Here is an 18,555-nt window from a genome sequence, read left to right as displayed (position 1 = left end):
CCAAATTAAGGACTCGCACTCCTCCCACACTTATACTTCCCGTCATCCTTCACTCTTCAATACCTCCCTTCACTTCTACCATATCTCCCCGCCCTGAGCCATACTGCCCTCTCATACACCTCCCTCCTGTAATTCTCCTCCCCACCCTTTTCTCCCTTCATCCCTCCTTCCCCCAGTCCTACAATTTCCTCTTCTTCTCTCACCCCTCCCTTTTCCCCACAACTCCTCCCTCCTCACCCTCAACCCCGGAAACTGTGGGCTGAGGATGATTGGTTTGGGGTGAGGGTGAGGTGTTTTTCTTCCAGGTCACCCATCACCCCTCTCAGGTCACAGAAGGTCCTAGGGTCGGGTCTGCTGTTTGATGTCCTGTCCGGGTGTCCTATCTTGGTGACCTTTCTTGTCTTGGGGTCTGGTTTTGGTGTCCTTGTTTGCCTCGGTGCTATATGCCCTGTCGTAACGAAATATCCTCTATCTTTGTGACGTTTCTTGTGCTCTTGTGTTAGTATTCTTCCTGTCTTGATGTTCTGGGGTTGTTCGTGGTGTCTTGTGTCATGTTTGGGCGTCCTTCCCGCTCTGATGATTTGCACCCTGTCGTGGTTCCTTATGTCTTACACCTTCCTGCCGTGGTGAATTATACCCTGTCCTACATCTTCCTGCCTTGGTGATTTATGCCCTGTCCTGGTGTCTGTGTCCTGTCTCGGTGTCGTAAGTCTTGTCGTTGTGTCCATCCTGTCCTTCCGGTCGTGGTACCTTGTTTTCTTCGCTGGATGCTCCGTGTCAGTCTCACCCAGGCATTTATAGTCTGGCAAACTCAGGACACTTTTCTTGTGCTGAAAGATATCGTAGCAGCTAATCGGTAAAGCAGGATGATATATTTTCGTTTTATCTTATGGCTGCTATACTCCTGATAAGGCTGTAGAGAACTGGGTGATGGATAGATTCATGCTGCCAAAAGATCTTGTTCAGCTTGGGAAAGACCTCATACTGAAGGAGTTCAAGGGAGACTCATAAACGATGCTCATCTTCCTCCCCTTGAGCTGACTCATGTAGGTTCTTGCACTAAGGAGAGATGGAGAGGGAGAAGGCGTTGTTTGTTTTGACGGCCTTCGCAGCACCTGTCTGAACTATGGAGAACTGCTGCCGCCCATGTTTTGGTACGTTATAGCGCCAAGAGCCGTATTCTGGTTGGCGAAGGCTACATCCCAGAGCTTGTTTCTTAGCTCCTTCAGTCTGGTGACCCACTACTCAAAACATATTCATGTTATGTTTAGTCAAAATTACTCGGACTGGAGAGGTCAGTTACAACTTTCATTTACCTTTTCTCTACAAGAAGCCTTTCGTAAACTAAATTAAATCGTCTGAAGGTCGCACGAATAAACAGTAAAATACGTCACGGACTTACAGGGGTTAACTATGTACGTTCCATCCTGCACCTTGTTCTCTGTTATGTTTAATATCGATTCACTTTGCATCAGGGACAGACAAGATGTTAATTAAGGCCTGATATGCAAATCAGTCGCTGTGAAAGAGGCGTTACGAAATCTCCGAGATCAACAAGAGGAACTTCCCAAGGGTTATGTTTTTCTCGGGTTTTGGAGATTTCGTAACTCACCTACGTCAGGGGTTTAATATCCGTATTACACCTTAGCATCCTTTGTATACGTTGTTGATGCAAACTGTGTCGGTATCGAAAAGATACACTGTGAGTGACATTAAGAGAATGTCAGAGTGTAATACAAAAAACAAATCACAATGGAGTAGGTGCTGAGAAATCTTCCACGCCAGCATGAATACGGCTTAGACTGTATTCTTGTGGAGAGGCCACGTCATCTTTGCCACAATTCTTCTTCATATATTTTGGTTTATTAATATTCTCGTCAATTACTGATATGCACATTGTCGATATTGACCACATCCCTTCACTACGAGGACGTTTTTATTTTCTTTCCCCTGGATGATTGAATTTTTAACTTTGGAAACCCCTTTTGAACTGAACGGACCAGAAGACCTGTGGGTAACACACGGTTCGAAGATGTTGTACTGAGTTAAATAAACTTGTATGGAGATAGCAAAACTATGAAATACGTCATGGAACTGAAGAGGTCAAGACATATAAATAACATCCAAGATAACTTAGGAGTTATGTGAAAATCAACTCGCTAGGGAAAGGTGTAGGGAAGCTTTCAAACTCTTATTCAGAGATGGGTAGGTAACTAGTAGGGTGTGTGTGTGTGTGTGTGTGTGTGTGTGTGTGTGTGTGTGTGTGTGTGTGTGTGAGAGAGAGAGAGAGAGAGAGAGAGAGAGAGCGAGAGAGAGACATGTGTATTGCGGTATAGGTATTCGAATGATAGGAGTTAGTATGTGTGACGTAGTAGAATACTTGTGGTATCTGTGTGCTAAGTTTGTTGTGTGTGTGTGTGTGTGTGTGTGTGTGTGTGTGTGTGTGTGTGTGTGTGTGTGTGTGTGTGTGTGTGTGTGAAGTGAGTCACGGGTGTACCCCAAGTTGATGATTAGGAGAATGGGGAGGGTGTGTAGGTGTGTGTGGGGGAAGGGGGGACTGGCTGCCAAAACACCGTCGTGGTAGGCCCAGTCCCCCCCTCCCCTTTACCACCCCCACTGGCACTCCTTCCCTCCCTTCGCCTCTCACATTCTTTTCCTTTGCCTTATCACTCACTTCTCTTCCCCTTTACTACTTCCTCCCTGCCTTCACGCCCCACTTCCTTTTTTTTCCTCTTATTCCTCTCTCCGCCTGCTCATAATTTTCTTCATTTCTTTTTCCTCTCTCACTGTACGCCCAACTCCATCTTTCTTCTTCCCCTCGCTCCCTCCCCCACCCTCCCCTCTTCCTCCCCCTTTCCCCTACCCCTCTCTTTCCTCTTCATTCTACTTTTCCTTTTCCTTCCCTCTCGCCCACTCCCTCTCCTTCCCCCACACCCATCCACGTGTATTTTAGGAGTCACTGTTTATTTTTCTGCCTATTTGAGTGCGAGTTTGTGAGTCAACCGTCGCACCCCACTGACACTGACACTTAACTCACAGATCTAGCTCATTCTTGGAGCATCTGTTTGTCTTACTCATTCGCATATCTTAACTCATTCTTATCTTCAGTCATTCGTTAATCCTCACTCCCTTTTTCTTCACTCACTTCTCTCATCCTTGCTCATTCTCACATTCCTCACGCATTCCTCGTCCTCTTACCCTCCTGCATTCTTATTCTTTTTCATATCCTCACAAATTGTCAGTCATTCTTACCTACTGCATACGGCAAGCGTTCTCACTATCCTCCATTACCATCAGCATAATTGTTGTCATCGTCGTCGTCCCTCAGCCTGTAGTAGGGTCGAGTAGCAGGGTCTTGGTCTTTCCCAGCTTTCTCCACTCTGACCTTTCGGGTATATTCCCCATTACACCCAAATCTGCCAATATCTTTCTCAAACACCATCTCTGGATTTCCACGCTCTTACCGTAGTAGTCCACGTGTTATCTTCTAGGAAGGATATTACGAGTACTTAAGTTTAAACATTTTTGCATTTTAGTAATGAGACCTCTACGGCTCTCTAAGTTGAATAATGTTGTCTGTGTTAGCCGAGTGGTTAGAGAGGTCGTTTGTTGGTTAGAGAGGTCATTTGTTGTCTGAAACGACGCGAGTTCGATCCTAAGCTGAGATAGGGAATATTTGATTATTTGAATTTCGCAGAAACTGTCTTTACTGATTTTCCACAAGGCCCACCGACATGCCATAACCCCCCCCCCTCCCAGTCCTGAATGACACTGCCCTAGCTTATATTCAGTATGAACGGTGGGTATTAGTGCCGAAGATGTGGCATGTGTAGGTATATGGCCGTAAGAGGACTGCTGGGCCTAAGAGAAAGGGCTGTTAAACCTATGTCCAGAGTCGAACACATAAAAAAAAAATGAGAAGGTTAACTGGTAATTAGTGTCTTCTGTTTTTGTCTTCCATTACACCCCAAGCTGGCTCTGATCCAAGTGACTCGACATTATCCTAAATCATTCTTTCTGAGTGTTATTAAGTTTACGTTCTGGCGTCCTTTGTCAGGCTTTGAGTTCCATACCACGGATGTCATAATCACTCATACTGCCACCTGTTTACGTTCTTCGTCTCCTCTCTCCCACTCGCTCACAAATCACTCACTCTTACCACGCACCTCAGTCATTGGCACTTCTCCTGCTCCTTTATCTCAGTACTCACTTACAGCCTACTCAGGACACCCCCTTAGCTGCTGTTATTTGGTAGTGCGTTTAGTTCATACCTACTTTGATGTCGTGTCACATGTCTACACACACACACACACACTCTCTCTCTCTCTCTCTCTCTCTCTCCCCCCCCCCCCGTGTGTGCGCGCGCGCACATTCCTATCTTCACTTTTATCGGTCCTTCAGTATACCATTAAGATGCGTTTGCGTCGAGAGAGAGAGAGAGGAAGCGGAAGGGTTAAGAGGTTGTTACATGAGATGTCTGTCTGTTTTCATATGCTTGTGTGTGTGTATGAGAGAGAGAGAGAGAGAGAGAGAGAGAGTGGATGGGTTAAGAGGTTGTTACATGAGATGTCTGTTTTCATATGCGTGTGTGTGTGTGTGTGTGTGTGTGTGTGTGTGTGTGTGTGTGTGTGTGTGTGTGTGTGTGTGTGAGAGAGAGAGAGAGAGAGTAGGAAAGTTAAGAGGTTTGTTGCATGTTTGACAGTGTGTGTGTGTGTGTGTTTGTGTGTGTGTGTGTGTGTGCACATGCAGGTGAGGCGTCAAGTAGTCAGGTCATGAATATGGTATAGGGGCGTGTGCCGATTGAGCCTGGTGGTCCCACCTGCTGCCTACCGGTGCCAAGGTGCCAATCAGGGTGCTAGCCGCTAACAGTGCCAGTCTGGTGGTGCCTGGTGCCCGTGCTGGAGGACTGGCGCGCCGGTGGAAGTGCCATAGTGGTGCGAGGGTTATGGTGACAGTGATCTGGTGTCGTGATAATGGTGGTGTTGGTGATTTGATGTTGTGATGGCGGTTGATTGAAGTTCCATAACGGTGCGAGGGTTGTGGTGATAATGATTTGGTGCCGTGTCAATGGTGGTGATGGTGATGTGATGTGGTGGTGATTTTCTATCATGGTGGTGGTGATAATGGTATTGATCTTTGCACTGGTTGTGACGGTGACTTGGTATGGTGATTGTGGATGGTAGTTACTTCATAGTGCACTGGCGATGACCTTGATGAACGTACTGTATAATGTAGAGGCGATGTGAAGGTGCACGTTTGGTGATGGAGATAGTTCTGGCATTGGTAATAGTCTTGTGGTTGATAATTGTGCTGAGACTAATTATAATTAAGGCACTTGTGGAAGTCGTGGAGTTGTTGTTTGTGGCGGTGACGAGGAGAAAGTAGTAGCAAAGTTAGTGAAGGTATTGACAGCATGAATTGTGGTGGTGAAGATAATGGTCATGGCGGTGATAACAGTGTACGTGATGGTGATGCCCTTGTAACAGTTGTGGCGATGGTAATGACAGTTAGTGATGGGGATGGGGAAGGGAGGAGAATATTAATGTGATAATGAAACCTGGTGATGCTTACTGATGATGCTATTAGTGATGTTTACGTTGATGTGAGTGGCGTGAAGTGGTGATGTCTTGGGTGATGAGTGATGGTAATCCTTACTGATGAAAATGCTGCGTTAGGTAATGAGTGGTGTCTAGAGGTGGTATTGTGAGTAGTATGGTGGTGATGCTTAGTGATGATATTGGTGTGTTGTGGTGATATTGAGGGTGATATGTAGTGGTGATACTTGATACTGTTAATGGTGATGATGAGTGACGTGTAACAAGTATAACGTGGGTGTTTTGGTGGTGATAGTGGTGATAATGGTGTTGGTGCGGGGGAGAGCAGCACCGATCCTGTGGTATCTGAGGAATGTGATGCCTGGAAACTCGACCCAACTTCCCCTTTGAGAGCCGCGACACTCGCCTCGGCTAACTTTGTGGTGCTGTGTGGCGGCTCTTGGTTCTCGCACCCACACCTACACTTCCCACAACCCTCGGGAAAGTTGCCATATTAACATAGCAGTAGATAGTGATATACCCTGCAGAATGACTTGACTACTACTATACCCTCAAGCACATCAGTTCACCCTATAAAAGTGAATATACCGATTTACCTTTAACACATCAATACACCCTACAGAAGTGGCCACCATTACACCCCGTTAAAGTGGCCATACGAATACACTTTCAAACACTTCAATGCACCTTGCAGAATGTCTATACTAATACACCCCCAAATTCGTCACTACATACTGTAAATGACTTTACCAAAACACCCTCAAACACATCAATATATCCTACGAAAACAGTACATAAACACCTTCAGAACACAGCAATACACACTACTGAATTGACGATACCGGTACACCCTCAAAAACATCAGTACACCCTACGAAAGTTGCTGTACTGTTACGCCCTCAGACAGAGCCATACACCTTTAGAATTTATTATACCAACACACCCCCAGTACAGAGTCATAAACCCTTGAAATCCGACCCAACTTCCCCTTTGAGAGCTTCGACACTCGGCCTCGGTTAACATCGTGGTGTTGTGTGGCAGTCAAGTTCCTGCACCCACATCCGCACAACACGCTGCCCTAGTTATCGCTCTAAGATGCCATCAAACACAGCGGTACACCCCGAAGAAGCTGGTATGCCAACACAGCAGTACACCCTCAAACACTGCAGTGCACCCTGCGGAAGTTATACGGTACCAACACAGCATTAACATGAGTGGATGTTACTGTACCGTCTTTGCCTCAGACACACCACTACACCCTGAGGAGGTGTTTATGTCAAGACAGCAGTGCAGTGTGGAAGTTATTGTACTGTCACATCTCCAAACACTGCTTTTGAGAAAGCTGTTACGTAATGTAGTACAGTAGTTCACCCCGATGAAGATATTATTCCAATACAGTATATCTTGAGGAATACACTATTTACCGGCACAGCAGAATTGGCAAAGTTTTTACCCAAACGCACCTACACCCTAGAAACTCTATATATCTGTACTGCGTTACACCCTGCTGAAGTTACGATGCCAGCACACACTCAAACCACACACAGACACTTTAACACTCCATAGCAGAGTTGCCATACCAACACACACTTAAGCACTTCAGTGCTCCCAAGGAAGGTTAAGATACAGGTACAGTTTCAAACACACCAGTGCCACCTACATCCATAACTTCACCCCACAGCAGTACAGTGCCACCTGACAGCTCCGCGGTAACAGATTAGTCTGCACTTAACTAGGAATACCACACCACAAGACACGTACCTGTTAAGCAGAGGGATTACACATTTCCTTCGCTGTTCGGATCCCATAGCCAGGTGTACGCATAGAAACGAGAGTCATGGCATGTATTCCACTCGTTACCTGGATTTGACAAGCTTAGGTGTGCATAGGTGAGATGGTACAGTTAGGGAATCGACAACCTTCCCAGTTTTGCTGTAGACATTAGCGATATATGGCCAGCCTTTTAAACCCCAGCAATTCAGTGACTTTCTTTTTTTTTATTATTATTATTAGTCCACCTCCAGCAGATATTATTCAGCCTACGAAAGGATAGCTGGTAATGAAAGTGTTAATGAATTCTGTGTCATACCCCTCCAGTTGAAAAATCCCTGAGCGGAATAAAATCCTCTGAAGGCGACAAGAGTGCAATGAGAATAACGTGGTTTTGTCCCAGGCTGTAGTGTACCATGGGCGAGGCGATTTTAGGCAGGTACTGGCGCAAGGAGTGAAGCCTTGGAGGATAAATTGCGAAGTGATAGGGCAGAATTCATGTGCAGATTTAGTGAGGGAAAGTGTGTGTGTGTGTGTGTGTGAGTGTGTGTGTGTGTGTGTTGCTTGAAGTGTTTGGTTGACATCAGATGATTAGAGTCGCCGGGGGGGTCTGTAATATGAGAGGGTTGTGGGGATGAGCAGTGATGGATGGGGAGGGGTGAAGGGGGGTGGAGATGAGATGTGGGAATGTCAGTGGACGGGGGAGGAATGAGCGAGGAGCTGGGATGGATGGGGAATGACGAGAAGTAAGGGTCCGTGTGGAGTGAGGAATAAAGCTCTATATTGAGAGGTGGGGAATGATAAATAAGGGTGTGTGATAGGATGAGGAATGAGAAATGAGTGAGGATACGTATGGAATAGGAATGAATATTTTTGTGAGGTGAAGATGGATGTGAAGGGGTGAGGAATTAGTGAGGGTTAGGAAGGGGAATGAGGGTCAAGGTGGTTGTGGAGTAGTTGAATGTGGAGTGATGAGGAGTGAGAGTGAACATGCTGTTGCGGAAAAGGGAAAGTGGAGCATGAACAGCAAACCAGTGAAAGCGAAACATGATTGGTTGAGAAGAAAATCGTGGTGAGTAAAAGAGGCATGAGGACTTGAAAGAAAGTATACAAACACTAGAGACGAGAAGATAATGAGAGATCATAAAAGAAGAGAAGAGAAATTTGTTGATTTGGAGGAGAATGAGGAGGGAGGAAGAAATTAGAGAGAAACTGTGGAGGAAAAAAAAAAAATGCACAAGTAAACCTGAAATAATCCCTCCTGTGATGAAGTTGTCTGGCTCTTTCAGAAAAATGGAAATGGCATTCTCGAGCTGAAGAGATTAAAAAAGATAAAAAGAAAACAGAGGTACGGACTAAGACGGAGAAGAAGAAGAAGGAGGAGATAAATGATGATGGAAGAGAGAAATGGGATGGGAAAAGTTATGAGCCGGAGAGGATTAAAGAAGATGCCGATGAGATGCTTAGGGAAAATAAGGATTCGTACTCTCGTCATTGATTTTGCTTACTGCGTCATACCATTCTTTTACAGCTTCTTATTATCGACAGAGTTTGCATTAGTAACGTACAAGATAATATGAATGACACAGGCAGAAATTACTGATGAGGAAGAAGTGCTAGAAAGTCTCCGAAGCTGATGACAGCACTGGCGGAGGAGAGACGGGCAAGCAGGGGAGGAGAGGGAGAGACAGGAGGGGAGGAGAGGGGGAGACAGGAGGGGAGGAGAGGGGGAGGCAGCAGGAGAGGAGAGGGGGGAAGACAGCAGGGGAGGAGGAGAGGGGTAGACCTTGGCATTACGAAGACCAGAGGTTGTAAGAGGAAAGGAACAGAGCAGGGTGGATTAGAGAGGGTCTGACTGAGTCTTGTGAAGTGGGGGAGAGCGGTGACATACAGGTTTTACGGCCTAAAAGGGTTCGTTTCCCCTGTTCTCCCAAGTTTCTCCCTTTTCTTATTCCATCCCTTCTTCTTCACCTCTGTCTCCCTTTTTTTCTGCTGGTTATATATTTTTTTATTTTATTCTTCCCCCCCCCCCTTTTTTTTTTTATTGTTTTCCCTCAATTCCCTTCTTTTCCTTTTCCCATTGTTTATGTATCCACGCCTCATTTCAACCATCTTTCCGAGTCTTATATCCTCGTCCATTGTGTTCTTTGTTTATCCGTTGTTCCTGTCACATATGTTTCCCTATCTTCCTTCCTTTGTTATTTCCTCCTCCATTCAACACTTCTTCCCGTTGATTTTTTGTATTTATTCTTCTTCCTCTCCATTTCTATCACCCATATTATCCTGTCCTTCCTCTTCTCCCTTTCTTCTTCTCTCCATTCTTCCTCAGTCTCTCCTCCTTCCTTCTGTGTTGTCTTTGCATTTGTTTTTATACTTCCATATTTCCTTCTTCTGTCTTCTTCACTGCTCTTGACTCTTGCTTGCTTCGCTTCCATTTCCTTCTTCATTATCCCTTATCCATTTCATGTCTCCTTGCACACCCATCTTTCTTTCACCTCCTCCTCCTCTTTCCCTCGTCCTCCCCTATGACGTAACAACAGAGGTCACTACACAACCCCTTTGACCCCGTCTGAGGCTGGGTGTGTTGGCCCCCTCCCCCTCTCCCTCCTGCGGTTAGAGAAATATTCAGCCATTTAAGGGGTTGGGTGCGCCGGTCAGCCTTCTTGTTGGGGAGTAGGGGGAGAGGAGAATAAAGGGGGAGTTTAGTATATTTAGAGGTAGGAGTAACGGAGACAGTCGACCGTATTATATCAGCTGAGCGCACGAAGGTGTATGGGAGTCCTTAATTTAACATCTTCACTCCAATGGCGCATTTTTGTATTCCATTCTTGCAAATCCCCAGACGATCTTATCCGAAGTAGGAAGGATCTTGGGTAACAGAGGGATTAATGAAACCTGTATTTTACTCCTTCTCGATAATTCTAAGCTGAACAAAATCGTCTGTTAACAGCAAGAATATTATGAAAAAGACCATTGTATTGAATAGATTAAATTGTCAGTTTCAATACACCTATGAAAAAATTGCACTACGTATCACATTTAGTAGTTGGTGGATTGGTCAGAATATTTCATTTTCCATCGTGTGTTCCAGTAATGTCAGAAATTGAGCGCTTGTCCACACCCACGCGCTGTAAGTTTAATAGTACGGCCGTGACACTGTTGATGGAAGGGAATAGTTTGAGAGTTTCCCATAAACTGAGAGGGGGGAGGGGGACTGAAATGACGGCTCTGAAGGATGAAAAGTTTGCTGCAGTTTCCCAGACTTTCTTTTCCTTGGGGCTTGCGAGAGGGAAGGAAATTTCTGTCTAGTCGTAACACTGGCGAGGATGGAAATGAAATGGTAGGGGAATATTAGGATAGATTAAAAGATAGATAGTGATATAAAGGGTGAGGTGAGAGTGGAGAACAGGAGAAAATGGGGATTGATAGAAAGATGAACAGTGGTGTGAAGTATGAGGAGAGGGTTGAAGTGTAAAGGAAGATAGGGACGATGAGGCGTGGAGGAGGATGAGCAGTTGGGAAGATGAGAAAAGAAGACAAAACGCACAGTGAAAGAATAAAATGAGAAGAGGAGAGAAGGATGGTTGAGGGAGAGAAGAATGAGGGGAATTTAAAAAAAATGAAGAATAGGGAAAAAAATTAGAAAATGTGGGGAGGAATAGAAAAGGTGAGGAAGATGAGGAAAATGAAGAAAAGACAAAAAAAAGGGGGAAAAAAGTTGAAAAGTGATGGAGAGGAAACCGAGATACGATGAAAAAAAAGAGAACAGGATGATGCAGATGGAGAGGAAGAAGAATTTTGAAAACCCACAGACAGTTTACAGATATAAAGAATGAGAAGAGATAAATAAAAAGTATGAGAAATAGAGAATGAGGTGATGCAGGGAAGAATGAGAAAAAGAGAAAGAAGCATTTTGAGAGGCGAGTGAAAATTGAAATTCCCACGCGAGACCCCAGCACGAAAGTTTCTCTGCTTATATGGTTGGAGGGGTTCCGGTCAGAGGTTAAGGTCAATAAAATAAGACAGAATAAACTCGACGGCCGAATATAGGGAGATGATGTTGATATGGTGGTGGGGATGGTGTGAGGGGTGAGCATGTTGTGGTGGAGGTGGTGTGGTGGTGATTTGATGTATTGGTGTTTTCGTTGGGTTGGTGTGGTGGTATATTGGTCGTGTTGGTGTTGTGGTGTTTTGGTGATGGGCGTTTTCGTGTGGATGGTGTGATGGAAATTTACTCGTGTTGGTGTTTTGTTTTGGTGATAGTGTTTTTATCACCCCATTGAATCCGGTGGCGTCATTGTTTGCTTGTCTCTTCTTACCTTTTTTCAGAGGGTTTAATTGAACTTAGTAAAGATCCCACAGAATAAAGAGTTAGTTAAGTCTGGATCTAACCTTACCAATTCGAAAAGTCTGTCCTAAAGCAGAATAAAATCGTTTGGAGACATCAAGATTAAAGGTAAAATACTTTGTTTCATTGAAGGGTTAAAGTGATGGTATCGTGATGGTGAGGATAATAGTGATTCCGTGAAGATGTTTTGATGGTGTTGGGATGATGGTGTGACGGTGCTGTTGATGGTGTTGTGGTGTTAGTGTGGCCGTGCGAGGCGAGGTTTTGATGGCGTTAGGAGTTTTAGATGGAGTGTGACATTAATGGAACTGGAGCTGTGGTGCGGTGTTTCATGATGATATTGGAGCCGTGATAATGGTTTGATTTTAGTGGTATTATGAATCCACGGTACTGATGTTTGTGGATTGTTGTTGTCGTGCTGATACGAGGACATTATATAAAAACATTGACATTCTGATAATAGTACTGTTACGGTACTGGCATTGCGATGGTGTTAATATGCCAGAGGTGTTACAAAAATTCTGTTCTGTGGTATTGATGTTGAGTGCGACTTTATTACGGTCAGACACGTTGCTATGACGACGGTGTTGCTATGGTGATAAAGTATATGTTGATAGTGATGAAGTTTACTGGTAGTGTGATACAGTGATGAATGTGTATGTTGACGGTGTTGCATGCTCGCCTGACCAGTGACATGCCAGGTCCTCCCCCGCCCATTCTCGTCCGCCCACGCCCACCGCAGCTGTGCTGCACCCACGCGAGGACCAGTTACTGTGGCGACGAGCTGGTGGGCGTGGCTGTGAAATGGACTTATAACCCTGTCTATGTTGCTCCGCTGAAGAGAATTTCCTCCTCTTATCGACTCTACTGTTACAAGGTGATGAGAGAGAGAGAGAGAGAGAGAGAGAGAGAGAGAGAGGGTAGATAAATAGATACTGGCTGACAAAGATAGAGAGGGAAGATTTTATTGTTAGAAGGAAAGTAAAGGCTTGATTCGTAGAGAGAGAGAGAGAGAGAGAGATAGATAGATAGATAGAGAGAGAGAGAGAGAGAGAGAGACTTTATTGACTTAGCGAAAGCTCTTGTGACAAACGCCCAATATTAGGCGTCGCTTCAGCCTGTGCCAAAGATACCAAAGTGAGTTAGAGTGAGATACGAGCAGAAAGTGAGTTAGAGAAAGCGGGGCAGGAATTGGAAAAGTAAGTCAAAAACAGATAGTGAGTTTGACAAAGCGAGAACGAGAGAAAGTGAGAGAGCATCAGAAAGTGATTTAGAGAGAGTGAGAGTGGAACAAGTTGTGAGGTGGAGAAAGTGAGAGAGTATCAGTTATTGAGAGAAAAATGAGATAAGAACAGAAAGTAAGTGAGGGAAAGTGAAAGAGAGTTGAGGTAGAGGTCAGAGCGTGAGTGAGTGTATTGGTAAGAACGTGCGACAGTGATGGAGGAGTAGGTGGTGTGTGAAAGTGAGACAATGGCAGTGATACATAGAGAAAGGACAGTACGAAGGGCGTGCAGTGGCTGGGTGGGTGGGCGAGTGGGGTGTGAGTGGGTATATGTGTAGGCGAGTGGGTGTGAGTACGGATATGTTGGGGGGAGAGAGAGAGAGAGGAGAGAGAGAGAGGTACAAATATGAGTGTGAGTTGAATGTGGATGTGAGTGGTTGTGATTGTGAGTGGGTGTGAGTGAGACTGGGTTGCGAATGTATGAGTGGCGTGTAAGTGGGGTGAGAGTGTGAGTGAGTTGTGAGTGTGAGTGGGCTGTGAATAATTTGACAGAATGAGTGGGATGTGAATGAACGATTGGCTTAGTAGTAGACTGTTAGTGAGCGAGGGGGGAGTGGAGCCGTTCCGTGTGATCTAGTTTAGAGTGAGTGGGAGTTTTAAATACGTAAGAGAGACCAAGTATTAGCAAAAATGTGAAAGTCATATAAAGACTTAGGACATGGCGAGTGGGAGGTGAGTGGGCAACTTGTTATCTGACTGAGTGGGCGAGTGAAGGTGGGGGAAGCCAGTGAACAGTTTGTTAGGTTTATTACGTGGGAGAGAGAGAGAGAGAGGGAAATATTAGAATTTTAACTCATTCTGTTATTATGACAAAGTCTCTATTTTAATCTTGCTTCTGATAGGCATGATAACGACGTATCACAGCGAGTGGGATGTGAGTGGGCGAATGAGAGGGGAGATCTTTTGGTCGATGTTAGAATGAGTGATTGATACTGCGAATACATGTTATCTAGCTTTCCCCTCTTTCCTCTTTCTGGATTCTGCCCACACTATGTATTAACAGTGGGAAGAGAAATAAAACGATGAGTGGGTGGTGTGGTGTAATAATAGGTAGGTGAGTGGGGGTAAGGGCTGTTTCGGGCTAGCGGGAGGTGGGTTGTGATGATGATGATGATGATATACAATGAATGGAATGTGCGTGAGTGGTTGAGGTGGTAGAAGAATAGGTTGGTGAGTGGGCCAGGCGGTGCGAAAATAGGTTGGTGAGTGAGCAAGGTGGTATAAGAATAGGGATACCTTTTTGAGAGTGGTGGAGTGTAAGTGGTACCCAGGGACGCTAAAGCAGAGGAGTGGCAGTGGGTATGTATATTTATTTATTTATTTTTTACCCTTATAATACGAGAGGTTTCCCCCATCTGGCTGAAGCTAGAATAAAGAAAAATAATATTAATTTTAAGGAGGTTGACTGAATGAGCGTCTGAGGTAACACTGACGGGTGAATAATACTAGACCCTTAGGATTATTTCTCTCCACTAAATAAAATCATCAGATGGTGGCCTAAAAGTTTGCAGTTGCTTCCATTGGAGCGAAAGGGTTGGAAAAAGAAAAAGTGATGCAAAAATATTCACTGGCGTTCCACACGTTGGTGATTACAGGTGTCTTGTTGGGTGAGGGGGAATAGGATTGAGTGGGTATATGATTGAGTAACTGAGTGGGAATTTGATGGAGTACTTGAGTGGGAATCTCATTGTGTAATTGAGTGGGAATTTGATTGGGCGATTGAGCGGGAATATGATTAGATTATTGAGTAGTAACTTGATTGGATAATTGAGTGGGACTTTGGGAAATTGAGCCGTAATTTGATTGGGTATTTGAGTGGGAATTTGATTGGGTGATTGAGTGGGAATCTGAGTAAATGATTGAAAAGTTGACTGGGTGATGGAGTGGATATTTGATAAGTGAAATTAGTAGAAATATGGGTGGTTGATCGAGTGAAATTTAACAGGATGAGTAAGTGGGATTTTGATTAAGTTATTGGGTGGGAATTAATTGGATGATCTAGTACGAATTTAAATGTTTAATAGAAATTCTGTCCAGGTGACTGGGAATTTAAAAGGGTGATTGAGTGGGAATTTAGGTCATTCGTTGTGTTTTAAGGTTATTGAGTAGAGAATTCAGTGGGTGAGTGAGAATCTGAATCTGATGTGAGTGGGCGAGTGGGAATCTGATGTGAGTGGGTGAGAGGGCGTGTACATTCGTGACCCAACATGGCCTGAACCCGGCAGTGACCACTTGACCTTACACCCCCCCCTCTCCATCAGAGGTCATGGAGGGGAAAGGTCAGGTTCACAGGCCTTGACGGGGGAACTGTGACTGCCAGTGAGAGGGGGGCGTTTGTTGAGTTAGGAGGTCCGGTGTTTCTCTCTCTCTCTCTCTCTCTCAGATGATGATGATGATGATGATGTGCATGGAGGGAACAGTAATGTATATTTCTCTTCCCTCAGTGTGGAGTTATGAGTTTGTTGAGAAGTTTGTTTTGTTTGTGTGTGTGTGTGTGTGTGTGAGAGAGAGAGAGAGAGAGAGAGAGAGAGAGAGAGAGAGAGAGAGAGAGAGAGAGAGAAAGAGAACTACCGGGTATTTATCTCCTGCCACATTGGACATGGAAAGATGATTGCACATAATCGTACAGTATAAATGATTTATGTCCTATATAATTGCATTATAATCATCCAGGGTGTGTGTGTGTGTGTGTGTAAGAGAGAGAGAGAGAGAGAGAGAGAGAGAGAGAGAGAGAGAGAAAAAATATGGCATGAATCGATAAATATCTTCTGTTAAAAGAGAGTCATCATGTTTCATTTTGATTCACATTTCCTCTGCCCTTCACTTTGCCCTCTCTCTTTCTCACGAACAAAATGCACCTCACCATTTCTCACGTGTCTGATCGGCTTGAGAGAGAGAGAGAGAGAGAGAGAGAGAGAGAGAGAGAGAGAGAGAGAGAGATCGCCATGGGTTAATTATTTCCTCGCTATAATTTGATTTATAAGAGACGTCAGTGTTTCGTTTTTCCTGCCCTCGTTCGTCTCTCTCTCTCTCTCTCTCTCTCCCCCCCCCCCTTTTCGCACGAGTCTGGCGACCTTACTCCTCACACATTCTTTATCGTGGAACTTTCACATGTTTGTCTAAGTCTCTTCCTGTGTTTTTAACCCTGGTTCGTCTTACTTGATTTCCTCCTTGCTTCACTTCGACACACACACACACACACACACACACACACACACACACACACACACACACACACACACACACACACACACACACACGACTCCCAAGTCAAGTGACCTGAGTTCGAGCCCCGCTCTGGTCGTGCTGCTTGCTTGGGGACGGTAAGCCCTTCCCTGTCAAGTGCAGCTCAAGGCGCGCTGCTGTGGAGTAAGACCTGCATTATTTAGAAGCTTAGCGAGGTAAGGATTAGGCTGTCTCTCCCTTGTGCCTACGTCTCACTCCTGCCTAGATAAGGCTTGTCGGCGCCCCTCAGGAGCAGCCAGAGTCAGCGTGTTAACCCCTTTTAGATTAGGATGCTAGATTAAAGACTTGTATATATTGTCACTGGCTGCAAACTAAATAATAAAATCAAGCTGTGTATGTGTGTGTGTCTGGGCGTTTGTTCTTTTCTTTCACGAGAGCTGTATATAATTGATATCAATGTAATTCTGTTTACATTAGGTCGGGGTGAGTCCAGGGAGTGTCAGAAGAAAGATTGGCAATCGCGAGCAATGCGACAGCGCGAAATCGTTGGAGATTGCGACACGCGAAGTATGCGAATATAATTTTTTCGACTTTCTGGTCAGAAGTGGCCATTGTGGGCACAGTAACATAAGTTTGTGATGGAAAGGCTATTAGTTAGTTACGCAAATTTTTGTGGGCAAGTAATTGAGTAAATAAACGTAAAATTAATATTTTTATTATATATAGTAAATAAACTTAAAATCTATCTATCTATCTGCCTGTGTCTATCTATCCCTCTCTCTCTCTCTCTCTCTCTCTCTCTCTCTTTATATATATATATATATATATATATATATATATATATATATATATATATATTGCTGCTAGTTTGGCATGGTAGTTGTACTATTCAACTTGAAGTCTCATAAAATAAAACAAAAAACAAAAGTAATAGAATATAAGGCTTTTCTTGCTTGTGTCTGTGATTTTGTTTGTGATGATGTACTTGGAGTTAATAATGTGTACCCGTCACGCTTTCTTATCCCAGCACAACAACAACATTCCACCCAGCTCCAGACCCCACACGCCCTTGCTCGCCTTCACTCCAGTCTTTAGCTCATCCACATTCACCTCATGTATCCACTGTACCCTCTTACACTTTGACTGTTGTTTATTTTACATGTTTCATATCCTTTCATGGGGCTTAGAAAGCTTCATAACAGTTTTACGTATATTCGCTCTCAAGATTTTGTTAACTATCAATGTTCTTTGCCAGCCTGCCTTGCCTGGTTCACACACACACACACACACACACACACACACGAGAGAGAGAGAGAGAGAGAGAGAGAGAGAGAGAGAAAGTTAATAATATAAAGTTGATGGTCTTGGATGGTCGCACTTCAGATTGGCATAAATCAAGATGTGTGTCACCTGCTTACCTTGGCAACCCCTCTCTTGCCTTGACGCTTCCATCAGTATTTATTACCTGTATGGGACGCACTCGTTGTCTTTGCAGGCTCCTTAGTACCCCTTTCTTCGAGCTGTGTCTTACATTTAATCCATTCTGTTCGATGACAGTTTTATTTTAATAAGGGAAGATTTGGCTCAGCTTAGGGAGGATTTCTTTTAGTGAAGGGGCGAACGAAGGCTATTTCTAACCCCACCAGTTCGAAAAATTCCCTACAAGTGGAGTATAGTCATCGGGTGGAAGCAAGGATTAAATATAAAGAAAACGTTATCATAGTAGATATACTAAATGCAAATATTTCCTTGTCACTTGTATCTTTTCCAGATAAGACAAGATGACATTAATGAACCATGTGCAGAAATGTACAGGTAGGGAAGAGACACTAAATTGCCTCATAAGCTGACGAGATTACGGCACGATGCTACTCTTCGGTCTCAGAATACAGAGCGTTTTCTTCGCTAAGTTTAGATTTGATCTTCCGGGTATTAGTCACATTGCAGATCTGCATTCCTTCCTTTAACTTTCAGCCATTTCAGAGCGTGAGAAATTTCAGGTATTTAATTCTTATGATGGTGATAATGACGATGATGATAGTAACCATGTTGTCGTCAGACTGTTTTGCTTTGTTTGGGAGCGGCATCCCGTCCTATAATAGTAAATAAGAGAGTCTAATTACATTTTGGGACGTGAAATCGCTTTCTTAATTTTTGTGCCGTCACTCGATTGTATTCGGCTTTGGGATGGCTTCTTGCCCTCGTAAAGATAACAAATAAAGATAACAATACATTGAATGGTTGCATTTGGAACGAAGCAAATGTTGATTGTCCCCCTTCCACTCACCTTTAAGATATGCAGACAAATATGTAATGAAGTTCACATATTTATACATTTATTATTTTTCAGCACATGAAAGATCATATAATTATTTAAGTGTGTTATTTGTTTTCCTTTGGTGAGGAAAGGATGA

General features: G+C 44.1%; 1 protein-coding gene across 1 annotated transcript in view; it reads left to right on the top strand.

The window, feature by feature from the left end:
• Positions 1–18,555, top strand: part of CdGAPr (GTPase-activating protein CdGAPr) — a 350,099-nt gene that overhangs the window by 180,032 nt on the left and 151,512 nt on the right. The gene's annotated exons all lie outside the window — the stretch shown is intronic.

This window comes from Coenobita brevimanus, chromosome 110 (assembly GCF_032717465.1).
Source record: "Coenobita brevimanus isolate Jiangsu-jjx chromosome 110, ASM3271746v2, whole genome shotgun sequence".
Lineage (NCBI taxonomy): Eukaryota > Metazoa > Arthropoda > Malacostraca > Decapoda > Coenobitidae > Coenobita > Coenobita brevimanus.
Note: the sequence above shows the minus strand (reverse complement) of the source record. Positions and strands in the feature narration are given on the sequence as shown.